Source organism: Miniopterus natalensis, chromosome 6 (assembly GCF_054644295.1).
Source record: "Miniopterus natalensis isolate mMinNat1 chromosome 6, mMinNat1.hap1, whole genome shotgun sequence".
NCBI lineage: Eukaryota > Metazoa > Chordata > Mammalia > Chiroptera > Miniopteridae > Miniopterus > Miniopterus natalensis.
Window position 1 is genome coordinate 27006076 of NC_142086.1, and position 23990 is coordinate 27030065.

General features: G+C 37.9%; 1 pseudogene; it reads left to right on the top strand.

Annotated features, from left to right (window-relative positions):
* The first annotated feature begins 19393 nt into the window (after positions 1-19393).
* On the top strand, positions 19394-19850 carry LOC148092864 (small ribosomal subunit protein uS8 pseudogene; annotated as a pseudogene).
* The last annotated feature ends 4140 nt before the right edge of the window (positions 19851-23990 follow it).

Sequence of the window (23990 nt, forward strand, 5' to 3'; positions counted from 1 at the left end):
CTGAGTGGGCAGAAAGCAAAGGGATCTGGTGATTTAAGCTTGCTTGACTACTTCCTCTTTTCTCCTAAAGTCAGTTATGTCTTCTCTTATTTACTAGGCTTTCGTTCTTGCTTCTCTTGCATTGTCTTCTAACTTCTGGTCCTAACACGAAGCCTTGGCAACGGTTAGTTGCTACAGGATTTGTTGAATTATAGTTGTGCAGTTTCTTGACTCTTGGCAATAAGTAGTCAAAATAGTTTCAAAGAATGATGTATCTTTGGTTTATTTCTTTCTAAATGTAGCGAAACTACTCCCTAATTAGAAAATGGACTGTTATTTTTCATAGAGCCTTAGGGAACCCCTTCATGTATCTTTTGCTTTGCAGAGAACTCTTTACTACTCCAGACTTACTATTTTGGTTTTAATTTTAAGTGATAAACTTGGGATAAGGGAGCCTTTTGAAGGACTTTCTTGTGAACTCGGAGTATAAATATATCATTGCAAGAACTGCTGCTATGGAAAGAGTCTTGAAGCAAAATAAAACTTAGAAACTCAAGAGCAAAATGGCAGGACTTTGTTTTATCCAAAAAAGAAATTCTTATGGCATCGTAATTGGCGCCCAATGTAGCTGGAGCCAGAGAGCTTGCCCTTGGCTTTGGAGACCAGCAGGCTGATCTCCAATCACCACAACCCAAGCCATACCTATAATTAGAGAGGAAAACAACTGAGGAAAACTTTGGAAAGCCCCTGTCTCTTTTTATGAGAGTTCCTTTGCCTAGTTGGTAATAATGAGACTTTTTCACATTCTGTCCACAGTACTTCTAGTCATTCTCTGAACTGTAACATTTGCCCTTAGTCCATACACATATTAGATAAATCCTGTAACCTAAAGAAGCTTGTAGAGGGTAAGTGTAATATTTTATATAGCCCAATATTTTGCTTTTAGGTAGAGACATTAAGCTATTGTCATAGAGGAGTGTGTCAGTGACCTCCACTGATGCCACACAAGGACTTCAGAAACATGTGATTCTTGTTTAGCTTCACATGTAATTATATGGAAGTTTGAGGCATGGAATTAAATAATAGCGGAAATAAATATTAAGGATAGAACTGGCTTTTTGTTTTCTTGAGATGATCAGAAATGGCCAGTTTTATATTCCAGATACTTAGCTCAGGACGTGTGCCCACTCTGAAATTTTGTGGTTGGTAATGAAGCATAAATATTTTCTGTGACTAAGAGTGATACCATTGTAATTTAACCTAGTTATGAATAACTGGAAAGGAGGAAAGGGAGGCCAAATATTACAGGCATTTATTTGTGCAGTGCTGCCAGGAAGTTGCAGTTTAACACTCCCCAGTTCTATTCCCCACCGATTGCTGGGGGAAGGGACTGGATCAGGGAACAATAAACACATGCCCAGTGAAGTCTGGGTGACATAGGGAAGGTACCTGACTGTCAGTCACACCTGGAAACAGGTCATTGTCCAGAATAGGTGTGGCCACTGCAAGCACTGGAAGATTTGAGATATTTAATCTCCTAAACAAAGGAATTTGCTCTTGTGCTCTTGCTCTCTTGTCTCCTGGCTTGTGGGGGCTCTCACCCTCCAGTGTTTGCCCACATGGCTCATGGCCATGGGGACCCCACACACAATGGACTAATGGACTGCAACTAGCCTAATGCTACACTGGACCCAGCTCCACCACAGAACAGAATCTTTGGACACTGGATTTGCTTCTAGCTCTACTGAATCCCCAGCTGCCCATCGTCTGGATTGGATTAAGGGAAATGGAACTTTAGAAACCTAAGGATGTAATTCCACACAAATAAAAATCACTCATCCTCCTGTACGAGTCTCAGGAAATTCTTTTCCTTGAGATATTGTAAGGACCTGAACCCCAGCACTCAGTGGGGAAAGGGATACCCCACTTTCACTGATAACAAGAGGGCATATGAATTAGAAGGCCCTGAAATATTAAATATAACGGAAAATAGCTTTCTAAGTTAACATAAAAGAAATAAAAAACATACAGAATAAACTTGCCCCCAAATCTGTGATTCTCAACCTTGGTTGAACATTGGAATGACATGGGGAGCTTTAATTGTTACTGGAGAGCCACCTGCCTGAGTAGAAGGGGGCTGGACTCTCTTCTCTTCAGCTCTTGTCACACTAGCAGGAAATAATTCAGACGAGAGACAGAAAGCAATGTTGAAGTAAAGCAAGCGAATTTGTTAAGAACATACTTGGCATAAAGCACAAGTGGGCAACTCAGCTAGTCTGAGCACCCTGCCTGTTAGGGGTTCAAGGGTTTTATACCCTTTCCCACTGTAGGTTTCAAGGTTCCCTTGTTACATTGTTGTGGCTTTTTCCAGAATTTATGAGAACATCAGGCGATTTTATCTTGGCAAGTCCCAAGATTGCTCACTTTTTTGTTTAACGGGTGAAATAAACTCCCCTTTTATTACCCTTCCCCTCCTCTAACCCTAGCAGCTATTGATTCTGCCACAAGTGATACTGTCCAAATACTTTGGGGGTTTTTGTTATTTGTCCCCCAGGCTTCTTCTGTCTTTGGGTTTAAATGGCACAAATGGCATTAATTGGGTCTTTGTTCTTTATTTTCCCAGGCCAGGACGTGTTAAGCTATGTATTCTCTGGTTAGGGAGGAGAGGTATAAACCATTTGCTCTCTAGTGTCCTTGGTTGGGGAAGATAAGGTATTGCGATTCACAGTCTGACTGCAAGCTGTCCAAACTGTTTGGTCTTGTTTAATTTTGTCTCAGTTCTCCCTTCCACTTGCCCAGTAATTTTCCTAGCTTCTTACTATCCTGCCACATAATGGCATTGATGCTTGGTCCCACCCCAGTCTGACTTATCTGGTCTTGGGTTTGAAAGCTGCCTTAGGTAAACCTGTCTGATAGACCAAAATGTATTAAAAAGAATTAACTTTATTCAGGTGTTTCATAGAATCAAATTAAACAGTATCAGGTCAAATACAGTCAACAGTTGGTAGAAAGCAGCATAGTCTCTCACCCTGGTTATTTTCTTAAACTTAATGACAAATTGTGTATGCTGTTTTGAAAGAATGAAACAAATGTTTTTTAAACTTGTAATTATATATAGTTTCACACACATATGTAAAAAGCTTCCTGGGTCTGGAGTTATTTTTGGGAGGAGGTGGGGAGGTTTAAAATTATAAATTAAATACACAAATTAAAGGTTATTGATTCAGAGTTTCTATTCTTGTTTCAATTTTAGTTAAATTTTATTTTCTGGTACTCTTTCCATTTCATCTAAATTTTCAAACTTAATCACATAATTTATGATATCCTTTTATTTCAATGTTAATATTTGTAAAAATCTTTAGTGATGTCTCATTTTCATTTCTAATATTGGCTATTTAAGCCTTCTCTCATTTTCTTGACCACTCTCATCACCAATTAAAAAAATTTATTAGTTTTTCAAAGAATTATGTTTAGACTTTGTTTATCCTTCTGATCAAATGTTTTTCTATTTCATTAATTTTTGCTTTTAAAATTTCCTTCCTCCTAATTTTGGGTATAATTTACTAGGTTTTATTTTTTATGACTTCTTGATTAGATATTTAGATAAATTTTAATTGTTCCTCTTTTCTAATATATGCATTTAAAACTATAGGTTTCCTTCTTAGTATGGCTGTAATTGCATTCTAGACATTTTAATATACACTAAGTTTATTGTAACTTGATTCAGAATTATTTCTAATTTCCATTTTGATTTCTTTTTTTAAATCTGTGGATTATTTATTTAGTAATATATTGCTTAATTTCCAAAAAATTAGGATTTAAAAATTATCTTCTTGTGTTTTTGCATAACATTGTCTAAGTTTAAAGTATACAAAGTGATTTGATACATTTGTATTTTTCAAAAATTATTACCATCATAGTATTAGCTGACAACTACATCACGTCACATAATTACCATTTCTTTTTGTGGTGAGAACACTTAAGATCTACTCACTTAGCAAACTTTCAAGTGTATAATACAGAATTGTTAACTATAATCACCATGCTGTGCAATAGATCTCCCAAACTTACTCATCTTACAAATGAAAGTTTGTACCCCTTGATCAGCATCTCCCTGTTTCTTCTACCGTCCCAGCCCCTGACAACAACCATTTTACTCTCTGGTCCTTTGAGTTAAATTTTTAGAATCCACATATTAGTGAAAACATGTAGTATTTATCTTTCTTTGTCTGACTTAGTTTACTTAGCATAATGTCTTCCCCAGTTCATCCATGTTGTCACAAATAGATGGATTTATTTCTTTCTTATGGCTGAATTGTATGTAAATGTATGTTTTATCTTCCTTACTGTTAGTGGATCTTTAGCTTGTTCTCATATCTTGGCTATTGTAACCAATGTTGCAATGAACATAGGAGTGCAGATCTCTCTCCATTATACTGATTTAATCTTGTTTGAACATATAGCCAAGAATAGGATTGCTGGATCATATGGCAGTTTTGTTTTTAATTTTTTTTTAGGAACCTCTAATGTTTTTCATAAAACTGTACCAATTTTACATTCTCATCAATAATGTACAAGAGTTCTCTTTTCTCCTATATCACCAGCTCTTGTTATCATTTTCATAATAGCCATTCTAACAGGTGTGAGGTGATCTCTCATTGTGGTTTTGATTTGCATTGATGATTAGTGATATTGCACACCTTTTCATGTTCCTGTTGGCCATCTGTATGTGTTCTTTAGAAAAATTTCTATTTAGTTCCTCTATCCATGTTTTGGTTGGATTATTATTATATTTTGCTACTGAGTTGTATTAGTTCTTTATATATTTTGATATTTACCCCTTATCAGATATTTGATTTGCAAACATTTTTTCCCCCTTTTGTAGGTGGCCTTTTTACTTTGTTGATGGTTTCCTTTACTGTGCAAAGTCTTCTTAGTTTGATGTATTCTTGCTTTTTAAATTTTGCTTTCGTTGCTGATGTTTTGGTTTTGTAGTTTAGTTTGAAATCAGGAAGCATGATGCCTCCAATGTTGTTCTTCTTTCTTAAGTTTGCTTTGACTACTTGGAGTCTTTCATTGTTCCATATGCATTTTAAGGTTATTTTTATATTTCCATGAAAAATGCCACTGACATTTTGATAGGGATTGCATTGAATCTTTAGATTTTTTTGTGAAGTATGGACATTTAAAAAATACTAAATCTTCCTGAGTTTGGGATATCTTTTCATTTATTTGTGTCTTCCTCAATTTCTTTCATTAATATTTTATAGTTCTCAGTTTATAGGTTTATCACCTTCTTGATTAAATTTATTCCTAAGTATTTCATTTTTTGATACTATTGTAAATTGAATTATTTATTAACTTATTTTTTATACAGTTCTGTGTTACCATTTAGAAATGATTTTGTGTCCAACAACTTTATTGAATTAGTTTATTAGTTCTAACAAGTTTTTTGGTGGAGTCTCTATCATATATATAAGATCATGTCATCTGCAAACATAGACAATTTCACTTCTTTCTTTCCGGTATGGGTGACTTGTCTTTTTCTTGCCTTATTGCCCTGGCAAGGATTTCCAGTACTATGTTGAATAGAAGTGGTGAGAGTGGACACTCTTCTTTTGTCTCTAATATTAGGGAAAGGCAAAACAAACAAATAAAAAATTCACAACATTCCAAAAGCAGTTCTAAGAGGGAAGCTTACAGCAATATATCCCCACATTAAGAAAAAAGAGGAGAGCAGTAGGAGAGGTTAAAGAGGGGATAAATGGTCATGGAAGGAAACTTGACTTAGAGTGATAAACATACAATATATGGGTGATATGTTACAGAATTGTATCCCTGAAACTTATATAATTTTATTCACCAATGTCACCGCAATAAATATTCAATTTAAAAAAAGAAAAGAAAAAAGATTTCAAATAAGCAACCTAACTTTACACTTAAAGGAACTAGAAAAAAAGAAAAGAGCATATTAAGTCCAAAGCTAGCAGAAGGAAGGAAATAATAATGATTAAAGCAGAAATCAATGAAAATACACACCAGAAAGACAATAGAAAAAGATCAACAAAACTTAGAGTTGATTTTTTAAAAAAAGAAAATTGGCAAACCATTAGCTAGACTTACCAAGTAAAAGGGGACTCAAATGCATAAAATTATAAATCAAAAGGGAGACATTACAACTGACACAACAGATATACAAAGGATCCTAAGTGACTACTGTGAGCAATTGGATAACCAAAAAATTGGATAACCTAGAGGAAATGGCTAAATTCCTAAGAAACATAATTCTACCCAGACTGAATCCTGAAGAAATAGAAAATACGAACAAGCCAATAATGGATAAGTATATTGAATCACTATTCAAAACCTCCCAACAGAGAAAAGCCCAGGACTGGATGGCTTCAAAGATGAATTTACCAAACATTGAAACTACCAAAGAAGAATTAATGCCAATTCTTCTCAAACTCTTCCAAAAAATTAAAAAGAGGGAACATTTCCAAAGTCATTTTACAAGGCCAGTATTACCCTGATACCAAAGCCAGACAAGGACACTACAAGAGAAGAAAGTTACGGGCCAGTATCTATATGAGCTTAGGTGTAAAAATTCTCAACACAATCCTAGCAAACCAAATTCAACAGCACATTAAATGAGTCACACATGATGATCAAGTGGGATTTATTCATGGGATGCAAGGGTGGTTCAACATATATGAATCAATAAACATGATACACCACATGAACAGAATAAAGAATAAAGAACATATGATCATCTCATTAGATGCAGAAAAAGCATCTGACAAAATTCAACATCTTTTCATGATAAAAACTTCCATGAAATTAAGTATAGAAGAAATATACCTCAACATAATAAAGACAATCTGTGACAAACCTGTAGCTGACATCATACTCAACTGTGAAAAGAACTGATTCTCTAGTATGCCGGTTAGATATATGTCAGTTCTGATTCTTTTGGTAATTTCACTGCTCTCTCCCTTTATTTTTTATGTTATCATTAGTTTGTTTCCATAACTTTCTGTTTTTGACCTAGTTGTAATTTTGTAATTGAATGTTTCATTCATTTATTCTCATTCTTCAAGGTCAATATTTTTACTAACAGCAGCTTTGTAAAGCTATAACTCATAAGTTTTGGCTTATACGGATCTCAATTTTGTTTTTCCTAACTAACTTTTGCATATTTGAGTTTCATTATTGATGTTTTAATTAATGGGGAATTAAAAAAATATGATTCTTTTTAAAAAAAATATCTCAATTGTATAAGTTCCCCCATTTTGGTGGGTCATGAATTTCAACTTCTGTCTCGCTAGCACAGAGAGAGGGCTGAAATCTTGGCTTTACACTTTGGCATCTCAACTGGATTCTTTTGCTTGGGCTTTCAGATCTTACTCTGCATGGAAAAGGCTTAGGAATTGGCAAATGCCTCAAGGGGAAATTGCTGCTGCATTTTGGACTATGTTTTCTGTTTGTTCCTCTCAGTTATGCTTTGGCCGCTGTGGTGTATGTCTCCTCAGCCTCATGGAACTGCTCCAAGCCCCAGTCTACCACTTTGTGTTTAGAAATGATGGTCCAAATCACCAACACCTCTGAGGGAAGAGCTAGTCATCAAAGTGGGTTCACCTTAGTTTGTCCCTCTTTTCTCTCATACCCTTGCTCCTGAACTCCCAATTGTCTTGGCTGTTCTCTAATGCCTTCACTGATGCTTTGAAACATTTAAAAATGTCTTTTACTCAGCTTTTATAATTGTTTTTGGCAAGAGAATTGATCAAGAGAATACAAGATTTTCCCCTTAACTTAATGTGTTTTTATAATGGTCAATTCCTTTTTAATTTAAAAATTTTTTTTATCTTTATTGTTGAAAGTATTACAGATGTCCCCTTTCTTTCCTCATTGATCCCCTCCACCCTGCATCCGCCCCACTCCTAGGCCTTTCCCATACTAATGTCTGTGTCCATAGGTTATGCTTATAAACATATTAGTTCTTTGATTAATCTCTCCTCACCCACTCCCCCATCCCCACCTTCCCTCTGAGATCCCTCAGTCTGTTCCATGCTTCTATGTCTCTGGATCTATTTTGTTCATCAGTTTATTTTGTTTATTACATTCCACATATGAGTGAGATCATGTGGTACTTGTCTTTCTCTGATGGGCTTATTTTACTTAGTATAATACTCTCCAGGTCTATCCATATCGTCCCAAAGGATAAGAGATCCTTCCTCTTTACAGCCGCATAGTACTCCATGGTGTGAATGTCCCACAGCTTTTTTATCCACTGATGGGCACTTGGGCTGTTTCCAGATCTTAGCTATTGTGAATTACACTGCTATGGACATAGTGGTGCATAAGTTCTTTCTGATTGGTGTTTTGGGTTTCTTAGGATATATTCCTAGAAGTGGGATCACTGGGTCAAATGGCAGGTCAATTTTTAATCTTTTGAGGAACCCCTATACTGTTTTCCATAGTGGCTGCCCCAGTCTGCATTCCGACCAGCAGTGTACCAGGGTTCCCCTTTCTCCACACCCTTGCCAGCACTTGTCATTCATTGATTTGTTGATGGAGCCATTCTGACAGGTGTGAGGTGATCCTCATTGTGGTTTTAATTTGCATCTCTCTGATGATTAGTGACATTGAGCATTTTCTCATGTTTCTTAGCCATCTGTATGTCCTCTTTGGAGAAGTGTCTATTCAGGTCCTTTGTCCATTTTTAAATTGGATTGTTTGTCTTCCTTTTGCTAAGTTGCATGAGTTCCTTATATATTTTGGATATTAGCCCTTTATCAGCGTGTCATTGGCAAATATGTTCTCTCATATAGTGGGCTCCCTTTTTAATTTTAATCTTAGCTTTTATTTTAGTTCATTCTATTTCAAACTCATCTTTTGCCTTAATGTTTCAAATCTGTTTTCCTTTAATTTATTAAAAATGCAAAATAGAGCCCTGACCAGTGTGACTCCATTGGTTGGAGCATCATCCCGTACACCAGAAGGTGGTTGGTTTGATTCCCAGTCAGGCTCCTACGGGAGGCAACTAATTGATGTATCTCTCTCACATTGATTTTCTCTCTCTCTCTCTTTCTCCCTCTCTCCCTCTCTTTCCCTCTCTCCTTTCCTTCCTCTCTAAAATAAAATTAAATTAAATTAAAACAAAATACAAAGTAGGTAATTTCTAAAAATATCTTCAGTTTCTTACTGTAAATCACTTTGTGCGAACACCCTGTATCCTTAAGGGACTTTTTCTCATTATGTAATTTAATATTGCTTTACTCACTTTTGAAAAAGAAATCTGTCCAGGTTCTATGTTTGGAAAAAAACAATTTAAAATTACTCTAAGTGCCCTTTGCTATTCATTTGGGTGTGGAGTAAATCTCACATATCTTAAACTAAATGGGATAGTTTTTATTAGATATTTACTTGCCAGATTTCAAAGGTCATGACTCTGCTAGATTTTCTCTTGTCTTTCAGCTGAATTCCCTGACTCAGAGGGACTTTATTCCTAAATCATTAAAAAACAATTGCAATTCTTTCAGCAGGGTAGTGCTTGATATGTAACACTGGTTTCCTTGCCTGTTCCTTTGTCTCACCCCTGCCTTTTAACTGCTTTGTATCAGAAGATGCAGCATACCTGCACTTTGTGTTTTTGTAAGCCCTTTCTACCTTGGGTTACGGGCAGTTAGATAGAATGAGAGTTTTGGAAGGAGAATCCCTTAAAAGTTGTGTTGTAGAGGAGTGGCTGCCAAGCACCAGCTATGGAAAAGAGGAGAGGACATTTGTGTCAGGCAGTCCTGGGTTTTAATACCAGTCACCCCATTCTTAAGCTACTCATCAGTGGAAAGGATGTGCCACCTTTACTCAATGGTACTATTTGTATGATAAGTGCCCTCCTCAAAGGATTATTCTAAGGACAAACTAACTAACAGAACGTAATCAATATACTCTTGCTACAAAGAAAGTGCTCCCAATACTAGCTGTTATTATAATTCATTATTCTTATTCTTATTTTAAATAATAGCCATTAGTAACTTCATTCTGGGTACAAGGCTCCTTTGGGAAAGTATCTTGTACATTAAGCAAGGTTTTGTAATATTTCTAATTTGGTGAGGTGGGGGACAGGGTCAAGTGCAAGCTAGGGTTGGCAATGAAAAAATAAGTCTTGTGGGAAGCTCCTTAAGTTAGTCTTTGGGGGGCAAGGCTTTCAACATCAGAGCCTGAGCAGAGCCCTGTTATAATCATCTGTGCTATTTTCCCCAAAGTTCTGTTGTTGCTGCCATTTCTTCACTGTTTAAAAAATCTTCACTGGAAGATTTTTCCCCTCATTGCTTTTTCAGAGAGAATAGAAGGGAAGGAGGGAAAGAGAGAGAGGGAGAGAGGGGGGTGGAGGGAAGAGAGAGAGAGAAAGAGAAAGAGAGAGAGATCAATTGGTTGCCTCCTGCACATACCCCGACTGGGGCCGGGGATGGAGCCTGCAACCGAGGTACATGCCCCTGGCCAGAATCGAGCCTGGGACCCTTTAGTCCTCAGGCCGATGCTCTAACCACTGAGCCGAATCTGCCAGGGCCATTTCTTCACTTTGAAGCCCTTCACAAACTGACTTGATCATTCCAATCAGGATTTCTACCATTTATGCTCAAGGTAACCTTAAGTTACAACTACACAGGGCAATTGTGATATTCTGTGAATACGTTAATGCTTTTTTTCTTCCATGCATTTTTGTATACTATTTTCCCAGCCTAACCAGCCTCGAATGTCCTTTCTCATTTGTTATTGTCAACAGGAATTCTCAAACTTCCTCCTTCATGACTCAGCACAAGCACCTTCTTTCCCAAGAACTCTTCCCTTATTCCTCAAGCTCCTATAATTTTTATTTTGCATATTTGAAACTTATACTTGCTGTTGTTCACCACCCAGGCTGTAAATTTCTTAAACTATGTCTTATTTTCCTTTGTATTTCCTGACAATAGGATACAGTTTTTGTACCTGTTAGGCATTCAATAAAGGCCATTAAAAACTGAACTGAAGCCTGGCCAGCGTAGCTCAGTGGTTGAGCATCGACCTAGGATCCAGGAGATCGCAGTTCGATTCAGGGTCAGAGCACATGCCCGGGTTGCAGGCTCCATCCCCAGTCGGGGGCGTGCAGGAGGCAGCCGATCAATGACTCGCTCATCATTGATGTTTCTATCTCTCTCCCTCTCCCTTCCTCTCTCTGAGATCAATAAAGACATATTAAAAAACACACACCAAAAAACTGAACTCAAGTATCTTAATAATAATGTTTTTTATTTAGATGCCACTGGTGAAAGACAGTATTTAGAGAAAGGGGGAATAACTACTTTCAAAATCTGTTAGTTACAATTTTGTTTGTATATACAGTCAATTGTCTGTAGACGGTTATGTAAACTAATAGTGCCTTAGTTTCTATGGTCCCCACTGTAATCACTGAGTCAGAGAAGGGCTCTATTATTAATTATAAGACTGGATACTTCACACTGTGCAGAATGTCTCTAAATTTCATTCAGAGAATCAACAAGGTTATTTCTAGATCTTTATACCCTATTTCCAGAGTCCTTAAGTGAAGTTCTCATTCTTTTACTCTCAGATGAATACCTCCTTTATTCTTGATCGTGGTTAATTATTTCATTCAGTTTCCGAAGTCAGAAATCTCAGTGTTTCGTCCACTCTTTCCTTCCCTGTATTCTATTTATCATCCTAAATCTATCAATTTACTTGAAGTATAAAATAAAATGCCTGGGTTGTGGGCTCAGTCCCTGGTAGGGGGTGTGCAGGAGGCAGCTGATCCGTTTCCCTCTCATATCACATCAATATTTTCTCTCTCTCTCTTCTTTTCCCTTCTTCTCTCTCTCTCTCAAAACAAAATTAAATTAAAATAAAATGTAGCTCTTACTTTATCTTTCCTTCCTGGAAAGAGTAGAAGCCAGTCTTTTACTCATGTTACTGACACTAATTTCTTTCCCATTCTAGTCTATTTTAGTCAATGTCAATTAAATTTTTTTTTCAATAAAACTATCTCTGCTATTTGAAAATCTGTTAGGTTCAAGTGGCTAAATTATTGAATTAAAACTCAATTGTTTTGACCTACCTGACCTTGTCAGCCTTATCTCCCACTGACCCTCTCTGTACAGCTAGTTCCAGGAAACCTTCAGATCCTTAAGCTTCTTTGGGCTCCTTTGCTTACTGTTCCCTGTCTAGAACAGCCCTTCTTTGCTGTCAAGTTCCTACTCACCCTTCTAGCGCTAACAAAATATTAATCCCCAGGCAAGAAGTTGCTCTATCTATGGGACTTCCCAGCCTTTTGTTAATGTACCGTCAGTGGTTACTGTATTGGTGCTTATCAATTTGTCTTGGTCTCCAAACCCCTAGAGTATAACCCATATAAGAGCAGGAATCCTAAATTATTAATCTTTGTAATTCCAAGGTGTGGCACAGTGCCTAATAATGGTAGGGGCCCAATTTGCTTTTCTTAACTCTTGCTTTAAAATTCCAGCCATGGGTTTAGGGGTGTAATGGGAAGAACCCAGGAGGCCAGTCAGGAGACCTGAGTATCAGTCCAGGGTTGATTATTAACAAGCTGTATAATCCTGCGTATATCACCCCATCTCTTTGTATTTTGGCTTCTTCATCTGTAACATGAGGCAGTCAAGCTAGATACTCTCTAGAGGGGCCCTTCCTGTTCTTAAAGATGACAATTCTAGGTGGAGAGGTTTGTATGTATATTGACTTGAGTAGGGTGGTAACGTTCTATGGCACATTCTTAATTTATAACTATTAATTTCCCCTTCATCCTTTACTCTAACCACTCACTAATCCTGATGTAATGAACTGGATTTCAGAGTGAGTCGTTAAAGGTTCATAGTGTCATAGTTTAGACATGTGATCTTATAATCACATAAGGTCCTCACTACACACAGTGCACACAAAAAAGCCTTTAAACATGTGAAATGTATTAGTCACATGCTCTTGAGAAAGCTATAAAAAGGACCCATCCCAGGCCCAGATGTGCCCTTGGAAAGGGTTGGGCCATCAACAGGGAAGAAGGAGTGAGAGTTTCAGCCATGATTACTCCCATCTGTTATTCTTTAAAACAAACAAACACTTTTCTAAATGAGCACTAGATGTGGGAAAAATTATGAGAAGCTGATATCAAAGCTGGATTAAATATGTTTTCAGATGGGATTTTAGATTTCACATTTTGTTAAAGCCTTAATTGCTTCTCCCTCCCCTCTCCCCCCCCCATCAACTTTATTGTTTTTTAACTTTGGTGCTTTGGTGATGAGCCTAGAAGGTACTATTTGTCATGGTGGATAAATCCACTCCATGAAACTAAGCTTGATTAGAATTTTTTCACACAAACTTTTGGACACTTCCTACACCAATCCAAACATGTATGGAGAACAGTAAAACCAATTTTCCCCATTCACTTAAGGAGCAGAGGATAGCTATAAGTGGAGAGATCTCAGCTGAAGGTATATTAATCCATCTAACTTTAATAAGCCACCATTTAATTTAACAAAGAGAAACTTTCTACCATACAGGATAGAATTTGTATTATTAGCTACTCTATTATGTTTCCTGGATGACAGCAGAATTTATGGCAGGGTAGACCCCCTCCATGACTATTGGTATTAAATAATCAAGTGAATCAACTAAATTCTCATAGATATATTAATATAATGTTCATTTGTTGATGTCTGAAGTATGAAGGATGGAATTGCTATAAATATTTTAACTATTTGATTTAAATTTCTGACTTGTTGCCCAATATACTTGAGATCCTATTATGAATTTACATAAGTTCTAAGGAAATAGTTTCATGACTGCTTAACTTTTCTAATGTATTTTCATTTGAGACAGTTAATGAAGTGTTTTAATTTATTTGTTCTAGCTTAAAAATCATCAAGCTGAAAAGCAAATAATTCTTCTGAGATGCTCTGAACCCTAACTAATGCAGAAACACTGAATACTTTTTTTATTTTAATATATCTTTATTGATTTCAGAGAGAGGAGAGGGAGGGAGAGAGACAGAAACATCAATGATGAGAGAGTCATTGATCGAGCCCGCAACCCGGGCATGTGCCCTGACCGGGAATCGAACCCCGATCACCTGGATCCCAGGTCGACGCTCAACCACTGAGCCACACCCGGCCAGGCACTGAATACTTTTAAAATGTGAAACTTTTATGTATGTAGGTATTTTATAAACAGCAACTAACTTGTACTATCTGTTTAATAAAAACTATCCCAATTAATTTTGTCTATTATATCTTTGATATCTGTAATAGGTAGAATAATGACCTCCCAAAGATATCCTAATCATTGGAATTTGTGAATATGTTGTGTTACATGGCAAAGGGCAATTAAAGTAGTGGATGGAGTTGAGGTTGCTAATCAGCTAAGCTTAAAATAAAGTGATTAAGTTTGGATTGTCCAGGTGGACTGAGTGGAATCTCACAGTCCTTAAGAACAAAATAAATGAACAGAAACGGATTCATCAATAAAGAGAACAAACTAATGGCTGCCAGAGGAGAGGGGAATTAGGGGCTGGGTGAAAAAGGTGAAGGGATTAAGAAGTACAAGCTGGTAATTGCAAAACAGTCACTGGGATGTAAAGTGAAGCATAGAGAATATAGTCAGTGTTATTGCAATAACTATGTGTGGTGCCAAGTGGGTACTTGAAATATTGGGGGATCACTTTGTAAAGTATATGATTACCTAACCACTGTGCTGTACACCTAAAACTAATATAAAATAATAGTGAATGTAAACTGTAACTGAGAAATAAAATTTAAAAGAAAGTGGGAGGAGTTGGAAGAGAAGGTCAGAATCATGAGAAATGATATGAGAAAGTGATATGAAAAAGGCTCAACCAGTCATTGCTGGCTTTGAAAATGGAATGAGACCATAAGCAAAATTATGTGGGTGGCTTCTAGAAACTGAAAAAGAAAGGCAAGAAAATGGACTCTCCCTTAGAGCCCCCAGAAAGGGGGACAGCCCTGCCGACACTGATTTTAGCCCAGTGAGAGATTTTAGACTTCTGACCTCCAGAGCTCTAAGATAACAAATTTGCATTGTTTTAAGCTACTAAATTTGTGGTTATTTGTTACAGCAGCAATAAGAAACTAGTACAATGCCCAAATTGGAAAAGGACAGTGTAAAATAAAATGTAGAGTCCAATCTCATTTATGAACATAATTGTAAACATGCTAAATCAAATATTAACATAAAATCCATCCAGCAGCATATGTTCGTATTTCTCCAAGAATATAAGGATATAGCTCTATTTCAGAGTTTACTTATATAGGGTATTATATTAACAGATTAAAAGAAATGTGTAAAATATATATAATGTGTAAAAAATGTATATATAAAACACATAAAGTTAATAGAAAATACATATTATTTTAATTGATACAGAAAAAGCATTTGTGATAAATCAATACCCATCCATGATATAGTCTTAGAAAGTTAAAAATTATTGGGAGCATCTTTATTTTTTCAGTGATCCGAATGAAATGTCATTATGTGAACATCAATGGAGAAATGTTGGAAACATTACTATTAATGTGCAAAAGATAAAGATAAGGATGTCCATTGTCACTGCTTCTAGTCAAAGAAATGAAATAGGAGATAAAAGGATTGACTAGAAATAGGCAAACTTTTTGTTACTTATAATAATATGAGTATATGCATAGAAAGTCCAATAGAAATAAACTATGACACTGAATATTTCAGCATGGTGGCTAGATAAAAAAATTAGAATTCCTAATAACTAATTCCAAAATATAAAGGCAGCCCATTTTATAAAGTACCTAGCAATAAAGCTGCCAGAAGATGTAAAAGATAATTCATGAAAAAAGTCTTTAAATGTAAAAGAAACCTTGAATAAATTTGGGGCTCAACCACATTGCTATATGGGAGGATTCACTATTGTAAAAATGTTTCTTTTCTCCCAAATTAACTTATAAAGTCAATTCAATCTCACTCAGAATTGCAGCAGGATTTATTTTATGGAATGGGACACTTAGATTCTAAATTCAAATGCAAGAGTAAGTGTCCAGTTCCAAGGACACTGTTCACATTTTATTCTATGGAGGAGTTGTCTATTTTAGCAGAATGACCCCAAAAGCCCCCACCCCCTCGCCCCAGACAGACAAACAAAAACAAGAACTTCTGAAAAACAACAAGGTGGGGTCTGTCCTGCTGGATATCATGATTTATTATAGAACCATGATGTTGAATTGGTGCAGGGATATACAATGGAGCAGAAGAGAGAGTGCAGAGAAGATCCATGCATATGCAGAACCGTTATGACAGAGGTGGCATCAAATCAGAGGGGGAATAATAAACTATTCAGCAAATGGGTAGGCCAATTGGCTCTCCACAGGGAAAAATATAATCTCTCTTATATTGCACATCAGAATGTAAAAAAAGAAATTTAAAACTAGAACTATTTTGATCTAGATCTAGCTTATCTAGGTTGATCTAGAACTTCTTGTTCAAGCACATAGCAAGGTGTGTAAAATGTGTTCATTTCTATATTTTGTAATAGTGAAAAACTGAAGTATTTAGTATCACTCAAAAGGAGAGTGGACAAGATAAAGCTATTCATATGTTGGAAAATGAACAGCAATGAAAACAAACCAAAGTGGTACAAATCAACATGGAGAAATCTTAAAATCAAAAGTGGATACAAAGGCAAGCTTTAGAATTTTTTATATTATAGAATTGCACGTACGTAAATTAAACCCAAAGCAATGCTATGGATTGTTTTTGAATTTGTGAATGTAGTAAAAGTATAAAAGCTTGAGCCTGAAGGAATATGCCACATTTCTCTTAGTGGCTGCCTCTGGGTAGGAAGGGAGGGGAAAGGGACTGGATGAAGCATGTCGGAAGCATGAAAGTACAATGTCTTGGCTGGAAGTACCTGAGTGTTTGTTTATATTCTGATTAGATTTAGACTCAGTTCCTTTTATGTCCTGAAACTGTCTGGACACATTTCCTGGAATCTCAGTTGTAATGAAATTAATCCTTACTATTTGGGAGCAAATGGAGATTTGTGTTTTTAGTGTTGTGATTTTCAGGACAAGTTATAAAATTTGCATTGGAGCAATTATGAGCATTTCTGTTTTATTTCTCCACTAGCCTGCAGTCCAGTAAGAGAACTTTAAAATGGAAGAAATTGATCCCCAGCTAATAGAGTAGTAGGAAGACAAACACAGTCACACATATGGCCAGCTGAGTGCAGATTGTTTAAAACCGATGAGTTTTTAGTTTCACCAGTTTGAGAGGTGACATGCTTCTAAGATGGAAAACAGTGCATAGAGATGGAAAACAGAGCAGAGAATGAAAAACTTGAACAATTTTCCAGTTTGTATTTTCAGTTGTATTGTGGCATCATTTTTGCTTAAGTATTCAGTTTATTTGTATTCAAATATAATTATCACCCATAAGTGGAAACCAAACAAATTAATTTTAAAATGTTCACCACTGTTATTGGTGTCACTCACTCTGGTCCCAGTTCCCCATGTAATGTTTCCACCTGTTACACCTGAGCTACAGTGTTCTTTTCTAGGCTAGTTGGGTTCTCTGAGTTCTCAGCTTGACTTGTCTCCTTCCATCTCTCCCGATCCTTTCTAATTGTATGGTGCATGTGCTGTGTGTACATTTCTCATATCATATTCCTTATCTCTTTATGTAGCTTTACTTTCTTATAACGCTTTTACATATGAGCTCTTCCAACATTTTCCTCCGTTTGTGTTCTTTCTGATCTCCTCTTGTTTAAATTACTTTTATAATTATTGTGTTGAATATATTCTATATGTACATACTGCCTTGTCTGCAATAATTAACAAACATTTGTGCAACTTACCAAGAATACCTTACATTATCATGGGGATAGAAGTACTAATACACTATTCATTAAAGACCCCCCAATTTCTATCTTCAGCTCTTATCTCTCTTCTGAGCTTCTGCCTATTCAACAGACTCTTTGGATATCTCTGAGTACTTCAGACTCAACATATTGGAGACCCAACCGGTAACACCCTCCCTCTCAACCTGCCCTTCCCTCCATGTTTTCTGTTTAGGTGGTAACACTGCCATCCACCAGGATATGCAAGTTGGACTGTCATACTTGAAACTGGATCCTCTCTCCTTATTTTTCATATCCAGGATATTTTGATTTTGCTTTTTAAATATCCCCCAAATCTTTCTGGATTCAAGCTTCATACTATCATCAGTCATGTGGACCATCGCAATAGGCAGTTAACTGATCTTCCTGTGCTGTATCTTGCCTTCCTTCAGTGAGTTCTGTATTCTGCAACCGGGGAGGGGATTGCTTTACAGAATGCAATCATTTCACACATACTCAAACCCTCAAACCCTGCTTGCTTAAAACCCTGTCCTCAGATTAAACACCAAAATCCCTTACATGGCCAGTAAGATATGGTCCCTGTTTTTCCTTGACACCCTTAGTGTGCTTTAGCTACACAAATACCACATAGTATCATTTCTCCTTTATTCTCAATACTTAGATTGCCTTCTGTGACACCCTATTCTACCTTGTTGACCCTTACACTTCTTTCAGATTTCTCCTTTCGTGCCACTTTCCTAGAGAAGTTTTTCCTGACATCCCTGAATTGGTCAAATCTTCCTATTATTTGTTTTCTTTTTCTTTATATTTTAAATTTTATTTTTGTTTAAAATATTACAGATGTCCCTTTTTCTCCCCAATGTCCCATTCCACCCAGTCCCTCTCCCCACCATTGTCCATGTCCTTGGGTTGTGCATATATGCACATAAATTCTTTCGTTAGTCTCTCCCTCTCCACCTACCCGGCCTCCTCCATCCCTCTGACATTCGTTAGTATTATTTGTTTTCAGAGCACTTAGCACCTAGTGTCCTTATTAGCACATAGCACAGTTATAATATTACATTCATTTGATTAAGTTTTCCTCGCTAGACCTGCACTGTCCAATACAGTAGCCACTAGCCATATGTGGTTATTTCAATTGAAATTAATTGAAATTAAATGAAATAAAAAATTCAGCTTTCTAGTCATGCCAGCTATATTTCAAGAGATCAAAATCCACATGTGGCCAGTAGCTACCATATTGGGCAGTGCAGAACAAAGAACATTTCCATCATTGTAGGAAGCACTATAGGGCCGCATGCACCAGACTATAAGCTCTTCAAGGGCAGATGCTGTTTCTTTTCTTTTTTCCTGTTATCTGACTGTCTGTCTTTCTGTCTTTGTCTTTCCATTGTATTCCCAGTGCCTAGCAACATTCTGGCCCACAGAAGACCTCCAAAACATTTGTTAAGCAAATGGAAAAATGAGTTAATTAATGAGCACCTTAGAGCCTTGTGAGGACAAAGTGGAGCCATCAAAATTGCCTCAAATTGATATAACTCTGTGTGCTTGCCCCTCCGGTCCTCTAACCACCATCTTTCCGTGCTGCCATAATGGTGCCCATGGATGTCCTGGCTGAGGCTCTGAAGAGTATCAACAATGCCAGAAAGAGAGGTGAGTGCCAGGCTCTTAGGCCATGCAGCAAATTCACATTCGGTTTCTAACTGAAATGATGAAACATGTCACATTGGCTAATTTGAAATTATTGATGACCACAGAGCTGGGAAAATTGTTGTGAACCTCATGGGCAGGTTAAACACGTGTGGAGTATTAGCTTCATATTTGGTGTGCAACTCAAAGATCCAGAAAAATGGCAGAACAACCTGCTCCCAGGGGTTAAATAGGTTTCATTGTACTGACAACTTCAGCAGGCATCATGGCCCCTGCAGAAGCAAGATGAAAACACACAGGAGGAAAATCCTGGGGCTCTTTTTGAAATTTTAAAAAATTTTTTTGAATTTATTGGGGTGCCATTGGTTTATAAAATTATATAGGTTTCCAGTATATAATTCTATAATACATCCTCTGGATATTGTATTGTGTTCACCACCTAAAGTCAAGTCTTATTCTGTCACCATTTATCCCGACTTTACCCTCTTCGACCTCCCCCAACCCTGTTTTCCCTCTTGTAATTACCATACTATTGTCTGTGTCTATGAGTTTTTTTGTGGGTGTTTTTTTGCTTAATCCTTTCACCTTTTTCACCCATCCCCCCAACATCTCTCCCCTCTAACAGCTGTCAGTCTGTTTTCTGTATCCATGAGTCTGTTTCTATTTTGTTTGTTTGTTTGTTTCATTCATTAGATTCCACATGTAAGTGAAATCACATGGTATTTGTCTTTCTTTGACTGGCTGTTACAAAAGGTAAGATTTCCTTCTTTTTTTTTTTTTTATTGCCAAGTAGTATTCCATGGTGTAAATGTATCACAGCTTTTTCCCCCACTCATCTACTGATGGGCATTTGGGCTGCTTCCAGATCTTGGCTATTATAAATAATACTGCAATGAACATAAGGGTGCATATAGTCTTTCAAATTAGTGTTTCTGGTTTCTTTGAGTATATTCCCAGAAGTGGAATTGCTAGGTCATAAGGCAGTTCCATGTCTAACTTTTTTTTTGCTTTTGTTAATCCTCACCTGAGGATATTTTTTCCATTGCTTTTCAGAGACAGTGGAAGGGATGGAGGGATGCAGGGAAGGAGGGAGACTGAGAGAGAGAGAAAAAGAGAGAGGAAGAGGGAGGCACTGATGTGAGAGAGACACATCAACTGGTTGCCTTCTGCATGTACCCTGACAAGGGGAGGGTAGCTAACCCACAACCCAGGTATGTGCCCTTGACCAGGAATCGACCCTTTGGTGGGTGTGTGTGGGGGGAAGTCTGATGCTCTTACCACTGAGCAACACCGGCTAGGATAATTTTTAATTTGTTGAGGACTCTCCATACTGTTTTCCACAGTGGCTGCACCAATCTGCATTCCCACCAACAGTGCCCAAGGGTCCCCTTTTCTCCACATCCTCACCGACACTTGTTTGTTGATTTATTGATGGCAGCCATTCCGACAGATGTGAGGTGATATCTCATCGTGGTTTTAATTTGCATTTTTCTGGTGATTAGTGATGTTGAGCATCTTTTCATATGTCTATTGGCCTTCTGTATGTCATCTTTGGAGAAGTGTGCATTCATGTACTTTGCCCATTTTTTAATTGGATTTTTTTGGCTTGGGGTTGAGCCTCAGACTGGCTGACTGTGAGGATCGACCCTGACCACAGTGTACAAGCTGCTGTGCAGGTGGAATTGGCCTCAGTGGGGTCTGGTGCCTGCCAAGATCTACCTTTTGATATGCCCCTTGTGAAGCTAACTGGATCCTGTTCTGATGTCTGAAGCTGGTCCTTGGGTGTGTTGTTTTGAGTCCTCTTGTGAGGGACTATGGTGCAGGCCAATGTTAGACTCTACCTGGGCAACCTGTCTGGAGCTACAAAGTGATCCACAGTTTGTGGCTCCCTCTGTTGTTCCTGCGTGTGCGTGGGAAGGGCCAAGCTGTGAACTAAGGCTGGCTTTTACCAGCACTGGGCCAAGGGGCAGGTCGGCAAAAATCCAGGGGCCACCTGGAGCCTGGAGGGGTGGGGGAGGCACCTATCCGGTTCACAGGAAAGTGGGGTAATGACATCCCCAAAGCCATACAGCTCAGTCACTGATATCCCCTGAGTCTGCCCAAATCTCTCCATCCCTGCCTAGGCAGCTGACTCCTCAGCAGGGCATGAGCTCCACAGGGTGGAGTGACATAGAGTCCAGAGGGTGGAACTATTGCGTTTGCAGGCTGATCCTGTAAGAAGGGGAGTGGCGTCTGTGGTTTGGGAGATTGACTCAGCACAGAGGTCTCAGTGGCTCTCCCCTCAGCTCTCTTCTCAGAGCCACAAACTGCAGTCTCTACTCACATTACTCCAGTCCACTTTGTCTTTCCACCATGGGAACCTAGGGTGAGTGGGTGCAAATGAGATTTTGTGCGTTTTGTCCTTTAGGAGGGTGCCTGTGTCTCTAGCAGACTTTTCTCTCCCCCTGGCATACAGAATCCCTGATGATTTTCACAACCAAATATTATATGAGTGCCTCTTCCTAGCTCAGGTACTCTGGGCTGGGGAGCCTGCCATGGGGTTGAGACCCTTCACTTCTCAGAGGGGACCTTTGCAGCTGAGATATCCCTCCGTGCCCTCGGCTGCTGCCCATGGGAGCGGGGCCAGGCCTTTTTGTGTCTCTGCCCTTCCTACCAGTCTTGATGTGGCTTCTTCCATAAATCCTTGGTTATAAGACTTTTCTTCAGCTAGTCTTCAGCTGGCTATTCAGGTTGATTGTTCTATATTTCAGTTGTAATTCCAGTTTGGTCCTGGGAGGAGGTGAGTGTAACATCCACCTAGTCCACTGCCATCTTGGACCTCTATCCTGGGATTCTTTTTTTTAGGGCTTTAATATATACATGCATATAAAATGCCTCAATGCAAAAAAGAAAAGAAAAAATGTTTCAAATTGTGAAAATTTTCTCCAAGCCTGGTATTTGTGAATTTTTGCTTCAAGACCTCAGTGCCTTATGCTCCCTATGTGCTCACTTAGTGACATCCTGCATAAAGCTTTGATTTGCTGTCTCAGAATTTTATTTGGCAAATCATGGTCTGGAGGTCCTTCATGAATACTTTGTAAGAAAGGGCTCTTTGTGGAAAAAAAAGTACCCGACTAAGGCAGTCTACATGCTAGTAGATGTTTATTAGTTTTGGGCAGTGAATAATTGTCATGTCTGAGTTGAGTTCTTACACCTAAATGAATATGCCACATGGTGTGAGGGGACCATAGTTCTTATTTTACTTTGTTTTATTTAGCTTAATTTACTTTTAGCGAAGTGGAGAGTTATTGAAGTGTAGTCTAAACACCAATAAGGTGGGGCTCTGGCTTTACAGAAACCCATGTTCAAGCTAGAAAACATCTCAAAGTGTTCTAGTGCTAAATCCAGCACAGTGTCTAAATTTATTGGAACAAAGCCACACCCATTCATTTATTCATTGATCACTGCCTTTGCCCCACAGTTGCATAGTTGAGTAGCTGAGACAGAGACCATGTAGCCCACAAAGTCTAAAATATTTACCACTTGGTCCTTTACAGAAAAAGTTTTCCAGCCTCTGCTTTAACTCTGCTTTAATGTTTCTTGTATTATTTGAGCTTTGTTAGCAGTTATGAGGCACGACTGACAAAATGGTGACTCCAGTAAGTTGCTTTCTTTACCACCCACCCTCCTATCCCCTAACCCAAATATTTATATTTGTTTGTTTTTTTTTTTTCTAATATTCAAAATCATAAAGAAAAATTACAGAGCTGGCCTGTCTTTTCGAGGCTGCTAGGTGATGGGGATGAAGTCATGGACAGCAGGGTGTGAGGTAAAATGCCCCTTGCCATGCTGTGTGGATTGAGAACCTTCAGATGTTGGTGCCAGAGAAATGAAAGCTTGGCCTGAAAAGAGATAATGGGTCAGGAAACACATGTCAATGAGAGATGAACTCCGGAAAACAAACAGGGGGATGGATGCTCTGGAAGTGAGGCATACGTCGGGAGGCTGTGAAAGAGGTGGGGCCTAAAAGACAAATCATGTATTCCCAATGGGCTATGAAAATGAAATTAAAGAATTTGTGCTTTTTAAAAATAGATGGCTGTTTAGTGTACTAGAGGAATGTTCTCATTTTTAGGATTTTTTTCTTCTTCTTTGAACAGATTGTAAAATAGTGTCTGTGTGGGAGTTTTATCTCAGTGACCCAATTCTTGCTGTGCAAAAGAACACTATCCTGAGCAGGAAAGAACGTGAAAGGATTGGTTCAGGGGAGGGAAACACAACTCAGGCAGGTGTTTTTGTTTATTTTCAAATAATGGTAAAATATATAACATAAAATTTACTATCTTAACCATTTCTAAGTGAGCTTTGTTAGGAGTTAGGGGGCACAGTTCACAAAATGGTCACTCTGGTCAGTTGCTTTCTTTACCTCCCACCTCCTATGTTATGTACAGTCAAATTGTGGTGCAACCAGTCTTCAGAACTCTTT